At 45.0% G+C, this 13255-nt stretch overlaps 1 long non-coding RNA gene across 1 annotated transcript; it reads left to right on the plus strand.

The window, feature by feature from the left end:
- The first annotated feature begins 786 nt into the window (after positions 1-786).
- Positions 787-3063, plus strand: LOC110343520. The gene is made up of 3 exons (XR_002385826.2): positions 787-1719; positions 2244-2279; positions 2688-3063. It is a non-coding gene; the product is annotated as an uncharacterized LOC110343520 (long non-coding RNA).
- Positions 3064-13255: the final 10192 nt, after the last annotated feature.

Raw genomic sequence — 13255 nt, forward strand, 5'->3', positions numbered from 1 at the left:
AGACACATCGTCTGTTTTGATGGGCCACGAGTAACCTTCCGGGCATTGTGCTCCCAGCATGCCCTAAATCCCTTTGAAAGAGATCAGAATTCCTTTGAAGTGATACAACAACACCCTGTATTTCCTTCAGCATTCCCAAAGTAACTGTGCAGCCAGGAGTCTCCCAGACGCCTTCCACCTACTTAAGTCTGCCTGCTGTAGGAAGGGATGGCCCTTCAGGTCGATGTGGGCTTGGGAGGCCTTGGCCACAGCCCTGTCATGAACGACATGTATTTTCTTGATAGTCCCCTGACATAGACGCCCTTGTCATTACCTCCTCCTCATTAGTTTACAGGAAACAGATGCCCAGAGGAGACCAGTAATGCTGGTGGGATTTGCTAAAGGAGGTAGGTAGAGGCAGGAGCATCACACGTTTGAAACAAAACAAAATATGGTCACTTGTCCATGTTGTACTCAAGAATCATTTTTGAGCATTAAGAGAAGTGACTGAAAATTCTCCTGAAGCTGGGAAAGGGGAGTCAGGGCAGAGTAAGGTAGTGGAGTGTCTGGTACCCTGGCATCAGAAACACATCTGTGTCTGACCAGGGGAAGCTGGTGGCTTTGGTGGTACCGTTCAGGGTCCTGGTGGGATTAGCCAGAAAGCCTGGCTGCTGGCTGGCTGTGGCCTGCAGGCTATGGCTTATTGATCTTTACTAACAGAGGAAGCAAATGTGAATTGCATGGTATACCTTCCCAGTCTCCAGACTCCAGAGCGGATCTTGGCTCTGCTCCAGGAACCCAGGTGCATGAAGGTTTTGTGGGATGTTGGCATCACAGTCTCTTCATTGTTCTGTTCCTCACAGCATCTATCTGTTGACCAGCCTCCCTCTGTGAGGACTCCTGAGGTCCCAGATTCTTCAATTCTTGTCTCCTGGTTTTCTTCCTTTCTCACGGACTCCTGTTCTAGGTGGAGTGAGCCAGGACCATAGGGAGCCCCTCAATGAGCTCTGGAGGGAGCCGAGAGGCCACATCACGAACACGTGTGCCTGGCTGCCTGGATGGCCCAGTGAAGGGTGAGGGGTATTGAAGTAGACTGGGAGGTCTGGAAACTCTGGGAAGATCATGGAGGAATTGTATGTCACGGGCAGGAATCTGGGAAACATTGTATTCCTAGGGTGCCTCAGAGTTGAGGAAGATTGAGAAAGGAAATCTTGTGTCAGATGATATGATAGTTTGGGACTCACTGAGGGTAGGGTCATGAGGGACGATGCTAAGAGCACCTGGTAACTGTGTAGTGTACACACCTGCTAGTTACCATAGGTCACCTGCTAATTACCATAGGTCACCTGTCAATCACCACAGATCACCTGCCAATCACCACAGATCACCTGTCAATCATCATAGATGTAGCTGGGAAAAAGGAGGCTGTGCTGGGGAATGCCACCTGCATCAGACCACTAGGTCCCAGGGTCTGTCCTGGCCTCTGAATCCTACTTCTCATTTCTCTGGACCACACACAGACAGACATACTGGGGTGGGAGGAGGATTTTTCTTCTTTACTGAGGTAATGGGATTGCCTGTATGCTATCGGGTCACAGTCGTTTATATTTTTATTTTTGAAGCTGCTAGGAATGGACCTCGCGCATGCTAAGCATGTGTTCTGCCACAGAGCCACATGCCCAGCTCAAGTCACACTATCTGTAGCCACTCTTGTTCCTGGGAAGTCGTAGTGGTCATGGGGTAAGTGCCTGGACACTCCTCACTCATGTCACAATTATCCATAGTGTCCTGCTAGTGAAAGGCGAGGGGATCTGAGTTCAAATGCCATATGACCAGCAACCTGTGACCACTGCACGATTCCATTTTTCTGAGTCCTGGCTCTCTCAAGGATGAAATATGACCAGACACTTAGCTCATGGGATGTTGTGAAGGTCAAGAACAATTAATTATGCTGTAGTTTCTGTACATAAATTAAGGGGCTAAGCTGCCTGAGAGGCCCACAGGGAGGAGGAACATGACGTTTAGGGCAGAAGAAGCTACTTGGAGCAATCTCCCCTTGATCCTTGACCCTCTGAAAATTCTGTCACTGGGCTTCCTGGAATGACGTCATTATTTCTTAGGCTCCTTTGTAGCCAGAGTGGATGTGTAAACCGACTTGTGGCCAATGGGAAGTGATCAGACATGGTAGATTCTTAAGGGTAGAGGCTCCTTCCTGTCCCGTGCTCTAGATCCAATCAATGACTCTCTGTTTCTCTCTTCTTTAGGTAGCCAAAGCACAGTGAAATCTGAGACCATGTAAGGTAAATGGCATTGTGTGTCAACATTGTATGTGGTGTTGTCTGGGCTACCCATACAGAGAGTATCACACAGGGAGGCATGTGGTGTGTGTCATGGTGCCATGGTTATTTGGTGCGTCTCTTCTGGCGCTGCAATCCACAGTCTAACCACTAAGGCTTTCATGTCATTTGTCCCCTAGTGATTCATGGATTGGAAGCCTGCATGTCTGTGCAGGGACAGCACAGTGTGGTTGGACCTTAAGTGGTGGGGCCTAGTAGAAGGTGACAAGTCCACTGCCGGCAAGCTTTCAGATGGAACTAGCCGTTCTTAGGGGACCCTAGTTAGTTCCCAAGAGATGGCTCAGACAGACCCTTCCATGGTTTCTCTATCTACTCCTACTCCCACTTAGTCTCTTTCATTTTTTGAGACAGGGTCTTATGTGTGCTGTCACGTGCCATGATGAGTCACAGCTAAGGGTGATCTTGAAGAGGCAGAGTCAATGCGTCCGGCTCCTCTTAGACGTCTAGCTTCCAGACCTGGGAACCCAATAATCTCTTTTCTTTATGGAGGACCTAACTGAAGGCATTTTCTATATAAGTGAAAACTGGACAACATGAATCCCAAGAAGCAAAGTGTATTCTGTCTGTCTTCCCTGGTTGATTTTCTTTCGAGATATTTTCAGAGATCCATCCAGAGGTGTTGTTCATTCCTCTGTGTGGGAACACCAGACCTTGAGCAGAGACCCACTTCCCCTTCTGCCTGGGAGTAGGCAGCTGTAAGACAATGTTTAGTAAAAACATGTTTACTAAAAACGATACAATAAGTTCCTGGGAAAGGCCTTCCCACGGAAACCGCCCTGACCTCGACCTTGTCCAAAGACTAACCGCACCTTCAAAAACCCACACACATCCACCTCTGGTGTCAGAGCAGAACCAGCCAGGGTAGAGGAGAGAGCAGAAGCTTCTCTGGTGGGAGCTTTTCTTAGGAGGTTTTCTTGAACCTTTTTGGAGCCTGTTTAAAGTTTTCTTTATATCATTGAACGAGTCTCTGTGTTATCAATCCCCGACACCCTCCGCACGTTCTCGGACACAGGCCGCGCAGCAGACGTGACACCTCTGCTATCTTAAATGCTGTTCTACTGCTGGGAAAAGACATCATGACCAAGGCAACTTACAAAAGGAAGTTGGTTTTTTTTTTTTTTTTGGTTTTACGAGACAGGGTTTCTCTGCATTGTTTTGGAGGCTGTCAGTCCAGCCTGGCCTCGAACTCACAGAGATCCGCCTGCCTCTGTCTCCCAAGTGCTGGGATTAAAGGAGTGCACCACCAACACCCGGCTCACAAAAGGAAGTTTTTAACCAGGGGCTTGCTACAGGTTCAGGTCATGGCATCACATCGAGAAGCAAGGCAGAAGGCAGGAAAGCAGGCATGGCACTGGCGAAATAGCTGAGAACTTAGGTTTTATCCACAAGATGAAGCGGGGGCTGGTATCAAAGCCCACCCCAGTGGCACCTCCATCAAGGCCACACCTAATCCTTCCAAAACAGTTCTCCAGTTGGGAACCAAACAGTCAGATATACAACCTATGGGGGTCATTCTTCAAACCACCACATCTGCTGTTTCTTAGCCCAAGTTGATGATCGCAGTTGACCATCCCATCCTTCTGAATGACTTCTATGCTCACATTTCCCTGACAACACACAGTCAGAGCCTTTAGCGCTATCCTCTGCCAGCATAAACTAGATCATGCCCCTTCCCTGCTCCAACTTCCCAGTGTTTCTGTCCCTCTGCTGACTCACCCCTACTGGCCCATCCGTGTGGAAGCTTTCCCTACCTACTGTTTCTCCGGTTTTAACTGCTCACATCACTTGAGAGTGTCCTGAGCGTCTGCCCTGAGCTCCCTTTGCCTCAGGTCCCTGCTCTAGATTGCTCCATGACTTGTTCCTCCTAGCATCACAACCCCGGAGACGCTTTCCTCCACCGTTTCCCCTCAGCAGTCCTGTGCTGCCAGCCCCATTCCGGGCTGTCCTTCCCTCCCTCCCTCCATTGTCTTCCTCACTGTACTATTTGCTTTTCTTGTTTCTGTGACCAAATCCCTGATAAGAAGCAGTTGTCCACTGTGTCAGGGAATGCCTGGGACCAGTGGCATGAGGTGGTCACACTGGGTCCACAGATCAGAAAAAGCGGGATTATGAAGTGAGGCCAAGAGCTGGTCCCCAATGACCCACTTCCTCCAGCGAGGCTTCGCTTCCTGAAGGTTTCACAGCCTCCCAGGATGGCACCATCAACTAGAGACCGAGCATTTGAGCCCGCGAACCTGCCGGGGACTTTCCTAATTCAACCCACCGCACCGGGACCCATCGCGCCTGCTCGCGTTTGTGTGCCCAGCACTAACTTCTCCGTGTTCCCCACACACCTCCTGTGGGCCGCCCAGCTGCCTGGCCTGCTGCCTCCTCCTCCAGGCCGACCTTTCAGCATCTCCAGTGCATATTACCAGGGCTCAGGGCTGTGGCAGGGTGGGGGGATGGCACGTGGGGGACTCGGAGAGGCCACCGGTCTGTCAGGTTAGTGCACATCAACTTTGGTGAGTCTGAGTAGTGGTACCCGCACCGCACCAGGAAGCCGAGCCAGTAGGATGGAGAGGGATGGGGTGAGGGCCTCACTTTAGAACCCTGACCAGCCGGCGCTTAACGCCATCTCTAACATTTCTTCTTGTTTCTGACCTGCTTCTCAGTTAAGGCTCTCCTGTTCTCGTTCTCTCTCTATGGCTCCTCCCTCTCCTCCCCTCCTCCCCCCTCCCCCTCCTTCCCAAAGGTTTTGCATTTGCTTTGCTGAGCACACATTCTGACACTGAGGTTCACCCCCAATCCCCTTTTCTATGTTATGAAACTAAAATCACTTACACCTGCCCTGTGCCTGTCCCGTGACATTTTATGGTAATCATAGGTCACATCCCTTTGTTGACCTGTCCAGAAATATAATGTCAGGCCTACATCTAAATTCTTAAGTTCCCTGTCAACTTCCTCAGAACTTTATGAATAAAATGTCCCAAGAAACTTTGGTAAAATTTTATTAAGTTTTTTTTTTAATTTGGAAAAGAAAAACAATTATTGTTACCAGCTACCAAATGTTTAGTATAAATTAGTTTGCAGAATTTTGTTATGGTAGATTTTGACAGGAAGGGTGGAAACACTCTTGATAGTAATTGTTTTAATTATGAGGTTTCTAGAAGCAAATGGGGGCAGGCAGAGTTCAGGGGGTAAAAACATTTGTCGTACAAACCTGATGACCTGAATTTGATCTCCAGAATCCACATTTAAAAAGCCAGATGTGGGGCTGGAGAGTTGAGTGTGGTTAAGTGAGTTGTCTGCTCTTGCAGAAGGCTCAGATTCTATCCCCAGCACCCACACTGTGGCTCTCAACCATTCATGACTCCCGTTTCATGGAATCTAGTGCTCTCTTTTGACCTCCATGGGCAACAAGCACATGGTGTATAGACATACATGCAGCCCAAACACCTGTGCACACAAAATTAAAAATAAGTAAACAAATGAAAGAAAAATAAGTAAAAAAATAAGTGGGGGCTGAAGATATATCTCAGTAGTTAAGAGCATTGGCTGCTCTTCCAGAGGACCAATCGCCAGAACCCGTGTGGAGGCTCACAACCACCTGTAACCAGAGGAACTGCGGGTGGCTGTCCAGGCAGCGAGATGTCTCTGTCAATTCTAGTGTTTATGTACTATTCTTCTGTGGTCTTTGACAGAGTTGAAGACAGATGGTTATAGTTATAGTTTTCCTTAGTTATGATAAAAGATAAGCTACATATAAGACTTTAGACTCACAAAGATAGGATGGATGATATTTTCTTTAAATTTTGCTAAATGTTAATGGAGTACATATTGCATCTATAGTTCTTGCTTAATAACTGCTTTGTTATATTTTTTACTATGTTAAAGTTAAAACCTTTCTTTTTATAGACAGAAAAGAGGAGATGATGGGGGAAGTCCTTCTGTGTATATGTTTGATTGACATAAATAAAACACTGTTGGCCAATAGGGAAGAATGATAGGTGGGACTAGGAATCTAGGAGGATTCTGGGAAATGTAGTCAAGGGTGAGTCATCGCCATGTGATCATGGGAAGAGGATGCATGAGCCTGTGTCCTTGGAAAGATAAGTCCTTATAAAAATATATATTAGTAATTATGGGTTAATAATTAAGCCAGAGCTAGCCGATTAGAAACCATAACAAACAGCCAACAGCTTCATAATTAATATAGTGTCCTGTGTGTTATTTGGGGGCTAAAGTGCCAACTGGACCTGGGCAGGAATCCCGCAACAGGTCACCTGCTGGATATGTCAAGGCCATTACACACATGAACTCACAGTGGCTGTGACTATGCACAAGATCATGACAGCCTGAACCCCAGCATAGATGGGAGGGACTCGTAAGGTTCCACCCCAAGCTGAGGAGTTATTGGCAGTTTACGGCTGCTGAGGTAGAGAGGGTCAGCAGCTTTGGGACAGAGGATAGCAGCCAGGGTGGAATTGGGGCTTCCTAGCAAGGGTTGCAGGAGCGACTTCACAGATCCTGTTCTTGGGAGACTTGAATTATTAATAAAAATTCTAGGAAGCCCAGTGGGTTTCTTGGGAAACTTCATCCAATTAAGAGGAAATAAATTCCAAGTGTGCTTTTAAGTGCCATTAGGACTTTTTTTTCCCCCGCTGTGAAAAAAACCTTCACATTGATGCACAATATTCATACAGAAAGTACTCAAATCATAAGCCTGTAGCTCAATACTGGTTCACAGCTCACGATCCCAGCATCCAGGTTAAGAGACAACACTACAGCCCTTTGGAGACACTCGCTCTCATGCTCCCCACTGGCCACCAGCCCAGGGTCTGCTCTCCTGGCTTCCCCCCTGCAGAGGTAAAGTCCTGCCAGTACCATGTTCTGTGTACATGGGCGACACTTTATGGAGTCTTCCTTCTTCCCTTCAGATTTACATTTGTGAGATTCATTCATACCACCACATGCGATTTCAGACCATTTTCACAGTGTATAATAATCAGTGTCTGAATGGTATAAGAGTCATGCCTTATCCTAGGGAGTATGTTCTGAGATCCCATAGGCTGCTTGGAACCAGAGAGAATACCTGGCCTTAGAAACCCTGTGTTGGCAGCCTGGTGGGATTGTACAGGTCTCTATTCCCAGTAGTAGGTGTAGGGAGGAGGGTTGTGTTTTAGAGGCCAGCCTTGGTTATTTAGGGACTACCAGGTTAGTCAGGGTTACATAGAAAAACTTGGTTTTGAAAACTTTGAAATAAGTGGATAGATACATAAATAATAATTAAATGCTGCTGTTTTCTATATACATGTATGTATGAAAAATTTAATTTATATTTAAGATACAGAAAGAAATGAACAATAATAAATAGTAACAAAATTGAGAAGTTGTAACAATGTAATGAACTTATTTAAAGCTTGTGAATTGGTTAGTTCTGGAACTTTCTATTAAAGTCACGATTACAGTTGACTGCCGGAAACAAAACAGGATAAGGGGTAATGACTGACTCTGTGGCTGTTTATTTGTCTGATCTACTTTTGCAGGACACCCGGATGGAGCTTGGGTTTGCTGTTCTTGCCAAGGACTCAAGTTTAACTCCAAGCATCCACACTGAGCAGCTCATAACTGCCCCCCCCCACACACACACTTAATGAGTAATAATTCCTGGGGCTGGAGAGATGGCTCAGCGTTAGGATCATATGCTGTTATTCCATGGGACCTAAGTCAGATTCTGGTGCCATTTCAGGTAGCTCACAGGCTTCTGTAACTCCAGTTCAGGACCTCCGAAGCTTCTGGCCTCTGCAGGCATCTGCACCCATGTGCACAGCCCACATGTACACACACACACACACACTCATACACACAATTAAACCAGTTGTTTTGTTTATGATGAACTATTAATAGTTATTTTCCCTCCAGGGAAGCTAGCAACAGCTTAGGCCAAGAATGATCTTGTTTCTGACCCTTACAGTTCATAAGTAGGTGGTTGGGGCTGTAGCTCAGTGGTGGAGTGTTAGCCTAGCATGCTTGTGTTTGTGTGTGTGTGTACATGCACACACGCATGACAAATGGGTAAGTATTTTTGTGTGAGTATAGTGCCTCCTCATTCCTCTGAGACATGGTCTCTTGCTGAGTCTGGAGTGAGGCTGGCAGCAGCAAGCCTCAGGGATCCTCCTGGCTCCATCCCACACAGTGCTGGGGACAGCGGACATGACCATGCCCAACTCTTTCAGTGGGTTCTGAGATTAGAACTCAGATCCTCACGCATGTGTATTAAGTGCTGTTGCCCACTGAGCCATCTCGCCAGTGTCCCCAAATACACACTTTAAAATTATCAACGACACCTACAAGAACACCATGCCGCATTCTTTGGAGACCACGAGGAAACTTAAGGAAATGACAGTCACTTACCATCTAGGGACAGAGTACAGACAAGGAAATGACAGTCATCTACCATCTAGGGATAGAGTACACACACTGTATGTGTGTTTCCAACAACTTCTTTCTTTTCTTCACATTTTAATTTTTATTGTGTGTGCATGTGTGTGTGTGTTCTTTGCATGTGTGTGCATGAGTGTGTATGTGTGTGTGTGTGTGTGCATGTGTGTAGCCAGGGGACAACTCTGTGTGAATTTGATTCTCTCCTTCTACTTTATTGAGTTCCAGGGACTGAACTCAGGTCACTAGGTTTGTGCAGTAAGTACCTTACCTGATAAGCCATCTAAGTGCCCCTCTCCTTTTTAAATCTTTTAAAATTAAGGAACAGTTTTAGCATATATATAAACACAGGTGTTAGGATAGGAGGAATTGAAGAACAGTACCCTGGAGGGTGCTCTGGCTTCTCCTGAGACTGTTTGGTGCTTATTTTTGACACAGCCGAGATCACTCTGTTCATGGTGTTCAGCTTTCTTTAACGTCCTGTTCTATCAGAAACATTTCCCAGCTTTTTAAGAACTGTTCCATTTCATTGTTTGTCATGGCTATGTGAAAATCTATCCTGACTGGATGCCATATGACCTTTAACCTCCAAAACTGGGACAATTGGGATGCTTATATTTTCTTTTGACAGCTAGAAACAATGTGAGCTGCCTATCTTGTAGGTAGATCTGAGCCCTAATTGTAAAGGATTTCCTCAGGATAGGTTCTTGGAAGTGGAATTGACTAGTGCATTATATGCTGTTAAATTGATTTATAAAAAGGAGTCCTTTAAACTGTCTGTCTGTCTATCTGTGATGCTAGCTATGGAACCAGGGTTCACTACCAGAGGAGAAAAGTAATCATGAATCTCACCCAGCTGAGAATCCTGAGAGCCACCGTAACTGTCCTGGCAAGACGTGGCCACTGGTGTAATAGTGGCATTAGCATTGTGGGCATGACTAAACACATTATGATTGGATTAAAGGCCACTCTATGCGGTGGTACCCATACTTGGGTTATTGGGGCAAAGAACCTATGGTTAGATAGGTCATATTTCCTTGGGGAGAAACTACTACTATTCAACTAAATGGGCATAGTGTTAAAATGACTCCTAATGACTTATTGCTATATCCAGAGATTAATGCTTATCTCAACCCTCCTCAGAGAAACTTCTTGTGGAAGAAGGTGATTCACACCAGCTTAAAGCTGGTCAATGTGCAGAGATTAAGAGACTGTGGAGCGATCAACCATAGGTGAGATATTTGCAGCACACCCTTTCCCCTAAGACTCAGGGATTATCGTAGAAGAGGGCACGAAAAGATTGTAAGAGCCAGAGGTAGAAGATGACTACAAGGAAACAGCACTTTCCAGACGCAGCAGGGCAGGCAGTTGCACATATGAGTTCACAGCTGTTGTGACAGCATGTACAAATCCTGTGCATGTTCAGGCCGGATAAGATCCCAGCATGGGGAGGGGAGGTAAGCATGAATCCCCACCCTAGCTGAGGAGCTATTGGTAATTGATGGTTTCAGAGAGAGGGGAGGAGGGAGAGAGATATATTATTCTATCAAATATCTCAAATATTTAATAAAATACTATTTTAAAAAGAGAACTGAGCTCACCAGTGAATGCCCTCCATGGCATCTCCACATACTCTGCACATTGTTTAATATATAGTATTTCCATCCTTATATTATTTGGTTTTCAGCATCAGAAAAATTCTCTTATGGGTCATTTTTAACCCATAAGCTATTTAGTCATTTTATAATGTCAGGTATATGGAAGTCTTTTGTTTGCTCCTTTTTAGATTAGGTATTCTAGTCCAGGCTGGCTTAGAACTTAAATCATCGATCCTTAGCCTTCCTAGTTCTGGGATTACAGGCATGTACCACTATGCCTGACTTCTAGAATAATTTGTGTTCATTTATTGTTATTATTATTAATAATTATTATTGTTATTTCAGCTTACAAAAAGTTAGGCTTCATCCTGGCATTTTCAAACAAAAAAATTTTGTGTTGTTTCTCTCCCTGAATTCTTCCCTGTGGCCTCTCACACTCAAAGCCTAGAACTCTGCTCTCGCGTCCCATGTGATCTTTCGTCTTCTCTGTCCTCTGCACTTCTCGTGCTGCTCCCAAGGTCTCCTGTCTAGTTTCAGGGTCTACACCTCACCGGCTCTCAACCTTCCTTATGCTGTGACCCTTTAATACAGTTCCTCATGTTGTGGTAACTCCCAACCATAAAGTTATTATTATTGCTACTTCCTAACTGTAATTTTGCTACTGTTATGAAGTATAATGTAAAAATGCGTGTTTTCTGATGGTCTTAGGTGACCCCTGTGAAAGGATCCTTCAACGCCCCGAGGGGTCACAACCTATGGGTTGAGAACTACTGGTCTATACCCATGTTCAAATCCTTACATACAAATATATGAACATTAAAAGCTAGAATTCACATACAAGGGAGAACATGTGATGGGGTCTTTCTGAGCCTGGGTCATTTCACTTAGTATGTTTTCCAAATCTATGCATTTCCCTGCAAATTTCATTTTTCTTTTTTGAAAAAGATTTAAAAGAGATTTACGTATACGACTACTTGTCTGTGTGTATATGTACGACATGCATGCCTGGTATCTCTGGAAGTCAGAAGAGGGCACCAGAGCTCCTGGAGCTGGAATACAGGTGGTTGTGAAGGGCTGCATGGGTTCTGGGAGCCAAACTGAGGTCCCCTGCAAGAGTAGCCGTGCTCTTAACTATTGAGCCATCTCTCCAGACCCCATTTTCATTTTTCTAAACAACTGGATGGAATTCTGTGTGTATTTTGTCACATTTTCATTATCCTTTCATCAGTTTGATGGACTTCTAGACTGGTTCCATTTCCTGGCTATGAATGTTCTGAGGATGCAGAACATTAAAAACAAATGCTTTTTGATCTTAGTGTTTCTTCTTTTGAGAACTGCATCTTCAGCCCGTCTCTTGATGGGCGGTTTTACGTTCCTGGCTAATGCAGCAATGAACACAGAAGAGTGAGGATCTGTGTAGAATGTATAATTTGGAGGGTACATGCCCAGGAGGAGTATCGCTGGGTCATATAGTGGTTCTATTTTTAGGGTTTTTTATTAGAAGATCCTCCATAGTAATTTTTGTACTGGCCACACTAGGTCACACTCCCACCTACAGTGGGCAGGGTTCCTATTTCTCCACAGCTTTACCATCATCTTCTTCTTCTTCTTCCTCCTCTTTCTTCTTATTAATCTTCATTTCATGTGCATTAGCATTTACCTGCATATATGTCTGTATGAGGGTGTCAGATCCCCTGGAACTGGAGTTACAGACAGTTGCAAGCTGCCTTGTGGGTGCTGGGAATTGAACCTGGGTCCTCCGGAAGAGCAGCCAGTGCTCACAACCACTGAGCCATCTCTCCAGCACACATTTGCTTTCTTGCTGACAGTCAATCAGATCGGGGTGAGATAGAATCTCAAACTGGCTTTAATTGCCCCTCTTTGATTAATGATGCAGAACATTAAAAACAAATGCTTTTTGATCTTTGTGTTTCTTCTTTTGAGAACTGCATCATCAGTTCTCTTGATGGGCGGTTTTACGTTCTTGGTGTTAACTTGGGCAATTCCTTTCATCTTCTACGTATCAACACCCTGTCATAGGTGCAACCGGTAAACACTTTTCTCCTAGTCTGGGGCTGTCGATTTACTCTGCTTGCAGTTTCTTTGCCATGCAGAGACTTACGTTTCTTGTAGTCTCATTGGTTGGTTCTCACAGTACTGTTTCTTGTGCTGAGAGTCCTGTTAGTAAGCTCTTGCCTGTACCTAGAACTTCAAGTGCATTCCTGTGTTTTCTCCAGCAGTTTCAATGTTCCAGGTTTTACACTAAGGTCTTGGATGCACTTGGAATTGATTTTTGTTTGGGGTGTGGATTTGAGCTCATTCTTCTGTGGGTGAGCATCCAGTTTTTCCCAAGCCATTTATTATTTTTCCCTTAGTGTGTTTTTGATGCCTTTGTCAAAAATTAAGTGGCTATAGCTTTGTGAGTTTATTTCTGGGTCCTTAGTCCCATTCTATTGGTCTACGTGTCTGTTATTGTGTCTGTACCATGTGTCTTTGTCACCATAGCTCTGTAGTGCAGTATGGGGTCAGGGACCTCAATACCCCCAATGGCGTTTCTTCTGTGGTGATTGCTTTGGTTAATATGGTCTTTGTGCTTCCATATGAATGTGTGGATATTTTCTAGTAAAGAATACTGCTGGAATTTTTGTGGGAATCATTGAGCCTGTAGCTCACTTTTGATAACTGGCTGTTTTGTTAGGTGATGTTCTATTTGGCTGGTTTATTGGGCTTTGTTTGTTTTCCTTTTTCTCCTTGTTAGTTTGGGGTTTGCTGGTTTGCTCTGCTTCCATCCCAGCTTCTCTTTGTTCATCTATTCCTTTTGTGGGTTGTATTTTTTTTTCATGGATGAGGCTGTCTTTTTTTTTTCTTTCTATATATAACGTTCCTTCAATAATTTTTAAA

This window comes from Mesocricetus auratus, unplaced genomic scaffold, assembly GCF_017639785.1.
Source record: "Mesocricetus auratus isolate SY011 unplaced genomic scaffold, BCM_Maur_2.0 Super-Scaffold_100676, whole genome shotgun sequence".
Classification (NCBI taxonomy): Eukaryota; Metazoa; Chordata; class Mammalia; order Rodentia; family Cricetidae; genus Mesocricetus; species Mesocricetus auratus.